The sequence below is a fragment of the Halyomorpha halys genome, unplaced genomic scaffold, assembly GCF_000696795.3.
Source record: "Halyomorpha halys isolate HHAL.00 unplaced genomic scaffold, Hhal_1.1 Scaffold1739.1, whole genome shotgun sequence".
Taxonomy (NCBI): domain Eukaryota; kingdom Metazoa; phylum Arthropoda; class Insecta; order Hemiptera; family Pentatomidae; genus Halyomorpha; species Halyomorpha halys.
The window spans coordinates 106,563-114,306 of record NW_027111325.1 but is presented as its reverse complement, the minus strand read 5'-3'; the positions used below and the strand labels follow the sequence as shown (position 1 = coordinate 114,306).

Here is a 7,744-nt window from a genome sequence, read left to right as displayed (position 1 = left end):
TATATACACGCATATATTATTAAGCTCTCCCTCTTACACCGAAATGCGAACAGATGTAGTTTTGCCTGCTCCAGGCGGAAGTCAAGCTCAAGGCCAGCAGCTTGTCAAATTCATAGGGAGGGGGGTTCCTGTTTACATAACAATGTCTCTTGGGTCTTGAAGCAAAATTATGCAAAGTGACTAATCCTTTGTATTCTCTGAAGGTACAGTTCATTGTAATCGCAAAAAAGCCTAAACTATAACAGCCTAACATGCCCGACATTTTCCTGGCCAGTACAACTTTTGAATAACCGCATTAATAATAATAAAAATAATAATAATAACATTAGAAAGAGCGAGAAACTGGGATATTTCTTGATTTAGATTGATTCTTGGTTCCGCATCTAACATCATTCTTTAAAATTAGAGATTAGATTTTTGTTGCCTAGTAAATTCTGTTAAACTTCAACATAAATTCGAATCGAGGGAAAATTAAATTTAAATGATACTAGTTTTATATTGCATGTTTTGGGTTGTTTTTCCCCATAATCATGTACATATTGGTTTTTTATGCAAAAATTACACGTTTTACTGTTAATCTAAATTTCTCGTATGATTATAATATTTTTTTTTTAATTTATAGTTTAAACTTGACTCTACTGAGGTAAGGCAATGCCTTGATAAGCATTTCAGGAGTCCAATTCAACCTTTAAAAAAAACGCAAATGTTCTTGGGATTGTATGAACCATGGTTTCGCGTAACTGTGAAAAAGTCCCATAAGACTAAGATTGTTATTAAGAACGCTTGATGTTAATTGTTTTTAACATTGATTCCCAGTCTATCTCTAGCCCTTTATTCCTCCGTCTGACTTTGTTGTGCTAAGTAGGATTGATATTTTAGTATTATTATTATTATGTTATATTACCTACGTATATTATTTTAAACAAATTTAATCAACCATTTTAAAGTTTTTATATATTTATTTATGAATTGTCAGTTTGTTAGAGGTATTAAAATTGATAAGATAAGTGGAAGAACGGGCTATGTAAAATTTTAGAGAAAATTAAAAAAGAAATTTCGCTTTGAAGAATATTTTTCTCCTTTCTATCTAATGCCTATATTTTTTCTGAAATATAAAATTGAGGTAGTTTTGAGAAGTTAAAAAATTGAATTCCTGCCACCGTAATAACTATATAAAATCATACATTATATATAATCTTTTCAATTTTTTGAGACTGTTAAAATAGAACAATTTATATCCTATTTAAGTCTCAAAATACTGCTTATTATTTTTTTTAATGTCCCACGGTTCTAGGATAATCTTATTAAATAACAGATTTTATTGTATATTCATTTTTGACAATTTTAACAGACAGTATTATTACTAATAAATTAGCATATCTTAAAAAGAATGTACACCCTACATTTAAAAATTTAAAAAAAAATTGTACAGGCTATTCTCCCAGATCATTAGTTTCTTGAGGATGACCGGGTTATAATTTGGGTATAAGTGGTATAAATTGGACACAAATTATTTGATTTAAACTATTATACAATTAGCTTTCTCATAGCTCTTCAATTATTTTTTACCTGGATTTGTACTATTCGAAAATTTACAATTGTGTATTACCATTTTGTTTTTAGATTTTTATTCTTATCTTGAAAATTATATTCGCACCTATAAAAATTAATACAATTAGTAAATGAGATGTAATATGTCGATCCATAGTATGGGTTGATATGAGAGAGACAGCACTAAGTGCGTCCTGACGTTCAACTGAACTGTATCGTCAGACTAGTTTTTTTTTGTTTGTTTTTTTCTAATGTCTTAAAATGACTTTCATCCATTGGTGCAAAGTCTCGGATGAATCAAAGGAAATTTTTCAATGTATGATAAGGCAATGATCATTAACATGAATAGGCAATGATAATAAAACTTCGTAGTTTTTCTTTAAACTGAATCATGATTATTTAATACAGATAATTTCTTTAATAGTCCTCCTATAATGCTTGCGCTAGTTGGAAGCATTAACTTAAAAATAACGTCTTTTTCCACAGTTTAATTTTATTTAAAAAAGAGAAAAATAATTGAGTTTTACTATTTTCATATGCTCTAGGATCAGCAAAACGACATACTGTGACTATAATTAATATCAAAGAAAACCTAAGTTTTCTGGCTTCTCTTAATAAGTAAAGTTTAGTTCCTCTCCTTGACTCTTCTAGCTGTTTCCTCAAATTGCAAACTTCAATTTAATATGATTTTTTTTTATCTTATTATGAATTTAATTAGTATGATTAGTAAATAGGTTTTATTATTATCATTTCTACTGACCGGGGTTATTTTGGTAATAAAAAAAAAGTGAAAACAATATTTCAATATATTATAAAAAAAAAAAAATAATAATGTAACATCCACTAACAAGAAAAACATATTAGACATTACTTGTTAACAATTAATGTAAGAACTTTAACCTGATAATGTTTATATTAAATCCAGGACTCAAATTTTTATTGTTATGACCTTCTCAACGAGAGCCTTTGAAGTAATTTAATCTGTTTATGAAAATTAATACCTGTAGTAAGAAGATAATTATTAAAATCTTAAAGGCGAAACCTCCCCCATGAAATTCTTTTATTTTTTAATTAGCCGTAAATATTTAATTAAGTTCTAAACAAGATAATATCGACAAAAAGGCTAGGCTTAAATTATAAATAAAACGGTGAAAGTGATTCTTAAAAATTCAGTACTTTTAATATTTTAATTTTTTAATTATTCTGGCTTATTTTTATTTTAATGAATTTTCATCATGAATAAAGAAAATATAGATCAGGTTTAAGTCATGGGTTTCTTTTATTCTTTTTATCTTATATTTTTAGGATATGAAGATTTTTAAATTCTTAGCCATGTGGTCGAACACAGACAAAAAAACACATGAATTTGATAGTACAAACTAGATAGAATAATACCTTTTATTAATTTTCTGATTCTTTTATAGAAATCTTAATTTTATTATATTTTAAAATAATAGTATCTTTTCATCATATTAATTCAGAGGAAAACTATTTCTACTTTGACAGAAATCAGAGAATAAAATTCCTTGCACCATACATTTTATAAATCTAACTCGAGTAAAACAAAACTAATTTGCAAGAAGTATTACACTGATGGACCGTACAATTTTTTGTGTTTTTCTATATAAGATCAGATTTAAATATTTTTATTTAAAAATACAGAATTGAATTCATAAGATCATTAATAAAAATATTGATTTTTTTTTACTGAAATCCTTGAATAAAATAAAAAAATTAAATATAGTATATGCGAATTATATTTTGAAAAATAATCGGATTGAAATTAATCCGAGCGTTGACGGTTAAACGCTTGAATGTTGAACTAACTAATAAATACAATAATTCTTTCTTTATTTATATGAAAAGATTGGTATATTAGCTCTTTTTTGTAAATTTGTATCTTCTTTTTACGTTTTTGGCTCTGGAACAATCAATTATATCAGTACAAGAAATACTTTTCGGAAATATTTATATCTTATTATTATGTAATTATTTTTCATAGTTATTGTTACTGTGATTAGCTAATGATATGTTGTTTAAAAAAAAATTTAGATTTTGTTAATGGAGACAAAACTTATTTTTATCAATAATATTGTCTACTAGACATAAAGAAAGAAAAGATTTTCGTCCAATGGGTTACATAAATAAAAAATAGCATTTTTAATGTAATTTTGAAAATAAAGTTAGTGTATCATGTAATTACTAATTGTTTTATTCTCCAGCTAAATAAATTGAGATTTAAAGAACCTTTTCAATTTGAAACTATTATTTGAAGTAAAATTATATCTTGATAATTTATGAGTTATTCATAAAGATATTTTTATAAAAATATCAATGTAAATTGTAGAATGATTAATGAGTATCGAAGCTACTTGCTATTGATCCAATTTAATTCCGTGTTTTTGAATTTATGTTTTGTTTTTTTTATTACTATTGTTGTGAAATTTAATTATAACTCACAATCAGTAAGATTGCTGAGAGCACTATCAAGGTTCAATTACATCGGATGTCCACATTCCTTCATGTTGGCACCTCTCCATCACTTTCTCCTTCTGCCTTGTAAGGTTCCAGTGCTTTGGAAATAGTCTGAGTAATTTTGAACGGGTCATGAAAAGTAATATATTCGTGCATCACATATTGGTTATTTTAGAATTAAAATCAGGCAAATTATAAATGGTTGTATTGTACATAGATTTTTATAGACTATTTAAATGTGGAAACTGTTATTTCTTTAGTGTAATTTATTTATTTAATCAATGCTTACAATCAATTGAACGCTGTCTCTATTCGGTTGTTCCGTATACCAAGACAACACAGGCAGCATGAAGCCTTTAATCAACGGCCATAAAACCAAATGGCTGATAATAATATAATAATATCGATGTTCTACTATCCAAATTTATATACAATTATATGAGTCCTTATCCACCACCTTCTTAAAATGATGTTATTCTCTCTCATTCCATCGCTCACAAAAAATGGTCATCCCATAAGCTTTCATCGTCCTTCTCTTCCTCTCGCGTAGTGCTCTTCATGGTTCCTCGCTACCACGAACTCTTATTTCCACTTACATTAATGATTTACCCGACTCTATCCACAACTACCGATACCAACTTTAAGCGCATGATGTAACGTTTCATTCCTTCCATCCTGTTGAGCTTATCGAGGCATAACTTAAACAATAATCCTGTTCCATTCAGTAACCTAGATAGATATTCCCTTAGGTCATGGATTAACATGAGGAATCCGATGGATCTCCTGAGGTCCTCTAGGCTCTCATAGAGCTTTGTCTCCTCAGTCGGAGAGGGTCATATCAGCTTCCTTGCTATCAAAAGTTCTTAAACTTGTCGAGTGAGTTCTTGGATGGCATCTCCAGGGTCGTCATGTGTGTGGCTAGTTATCCATTGATGAGTAATGTTGACTTTATTAAGCGTCCTTACGAGTACTTCTTCGAGACTGAGAGTCCATTTGAACCGCGGAATCATCATCTGTCTTGGGTTAATCATGTATCAGAAATATGGGTGACTCGCTATTGGACTTGAAGAGAAATTAAAGTGTCTTATGAATGAATAGTTTTATAAGATTTATCATTTGGGTTCCTAGATGCACGCATATTTCTATCTATTTACCTGACCTGATGTGGCTTTCTCTCTCTTTCCAACTGCAATACTTCCTTGGATATTTCCTATATCAATCCCTAAGAAATAAGAAGCCTTCCTAAGTCACTGAACTTTTTACTTTGGGTTCTACTATTAATTCCTTGAACATGAGAACCCAACCAATCGATATACTACATCATATGCTACATGATATGCTTCCTTTTACGTATTTCATCTACAACATTTTTGTTCTTAGGGCACAAAGTCCCAGAATATAGATAATTTTTTTTTAATTTTATTTCCGAAAAATTTCTACCGGTTACAATTGATTTTGGTGCCCAAACTAAATATTGTCTCAGAGAAAAAACACGAATTAGGTACCATTAGACTAGGAGTGAAAATCATGCTATGAATTAGTGGCAAATGTAAGAATAATCGTCACAGTTGTTCCGGATAAAAGCCGCAAACGGTTAATGGACGAAGTTTATAAATTCTGTTTAGTAATCATAAAAGCTCAAGTTTTAAGGTAAAATCAAACTTTTTTGCTTTTCCTTGGTTTATTACAATGGTCTGACGTTGAAAATAAGCCCAAAAGTAAGATTTCTATATTACTTTTTTTTTATTGTATTAGGTATTTTTGTGAAAACTCCCTCCTATTAATATCTTCATTTAATACACATTTTATTCAACATTTTAGGGGTCTGCAGGACCAACAACCTTAAATAATTTTACGATTTTATATAATAAATCGGTTTATTTAAGCATACATATTGCTTTTTAAATAGATAATAGACTTTTTTGCCTTATCAGTAGTTATAATATCATAATATCAATATTATTTGTAATATTTGATATGTATATCGCTAATTCTATGGTTCGTTCTTTATTAAAATATTTCATACTGTACACTGAAAGTATTTTAGTTTATCTATCACAGTGAACTGGACTCTTACTCCTCTGTACAATTTATATTGTGGTTTTATTTATTTTTTTATCACTTTTGTAGTTACCAGAACTTTCAATATAATTTGGTATATACGAATATACCAATAGCTTTTTTAATGTTATGTTATGGTTTATTTTTAATGGAATTTTTAAATTCAAAACTACAATTTCTCGTTATGCTTTTTATTTTTTGTTCTTTTCAATAATTATCATGTTGATTTAACCTATTTGGTGTTTTTAAAAGTTTACACTAAATACATTTTGTCAAAATTTTGGCAATTTTTTTTATATCATATTTAGTTTATCAAAGTTTCTCGTTTTAAGGTTTATGTTTGTCATCGACTAACTTCTATTATCATTCCTTTAATATTTCATACGCTTTAGATACAACTAACTTACATAATAGTTAATTATTTTCTAAATAATTTATGATAGGAGTTATATTTACTGTTTCCGATTCGGCTGATCTTCTATCCCGAATAGTCAATGAAACATAGGATTGTTTTCCTTTTCGATAGTTTAATTATTCTAGAAAAATAAGTAGGCAGTCTACATTATATGCAACTAAGGAAATAATACTTTATTCTTTAAATGCAATGGATATCTCTGTAGACTTGAAGGTGTTAAGAGCTAATTAACAATACATTTTTTGCTAAAATTTGAACGGCATACAAATGAACTCTATTGCTAACAATAGCTCCTGTACAAGGGTACAACTTCTTTGCATGACAGCCACCGGTCCTTGGCTATATTTGGTCAGATATATAAATCAGATGAATCCGTCATTGCAGCATCAGTTCATCACCTCTGCCGCAGTGAAGAACAATCTCATTACAATGGTATCCATCAGAGTCATTGTGAGTATGCGATATCGAAAAAATGTTTATTAAAATAATATTTTAGGACTATAAAAATGACTAATTTGCTCATTATATGCAAAATCGACATGAACCGAAGAGGATAAATTCTTTCAAAACTGTTAAATAAAAACTAATAATTTTTATCGATCATTTCTTTTAATAATTTTATTTATTATTCACTCTCAAATACAAAATATTAATAAAATGTGGTTAATTTTATCACTTAGTAATTACAATTATTATCGTTCAAAAATCGCTTCTTTTTTTTTAAATTATTTTATTCTATATACTAAATGTTAAAAATGAAAAACTTTGTTAGTGAATTTATTGTTTCGCAATCAATATTGATAAAGTACTATTTAATATTCAATTCATTCTAGTAAACAATAAATAAAATAAAGCAATAATATTGAATCGTTATTCGTTAAGCCATGCCCGATAATTTATTTTAATTATCTCTATAACATTTTTTTTTCTAAATGGTATGAAGTCTTGTTCAGGGTTACAAGATATCACTGCCTAAGTAGATATATGTTTGTTTGTTTGAAATCTTACCTCTCGGGAAACTTATTTGCAATGTATGCTAGCAGGGATGTCGTTACGAGAGAGAGGTACAGGAGGGGTTCTCATAATTTAGAAACCCGAAAAGTTGGAAAATTTGAAAACCTACTTTAAACTGCAAACTTAGTAGTAAAAGATTGCTCTGCGTGGTGATCAAGAGAGTCAAATTTCTATGAGAATAAAAAATTAAAAATATGTACATCAATATGTGTTTAAAATATATATATA

At 28.2% G+C, this 7,744-nt stretch overlaps 1 long non-coding RNA gene across 3 annotated transcripts in view; it reads left to right on the top strand.

Annotated features, from left to right (window-relative positions):
• The window catches only part of LOC106690480 (uncharacterized), a 33,272-nt gene that overhangs the window by 23,817 nt on the left and 1,711 nt on the right, over positions 1-7,744 (top strand). For all 3 annotated transcript variants that reach the window (XR_010843934.1, XR_010843935.1, XR_010843933.1), the window contains one exon: positions 6,793-6,952. This is a non-coding gene — a long non-coding RNA (uncharacterized lncRNA). The remainder of the gene's footprint in view (positions 1-6,792; positions 6,953-7,744) is intronic.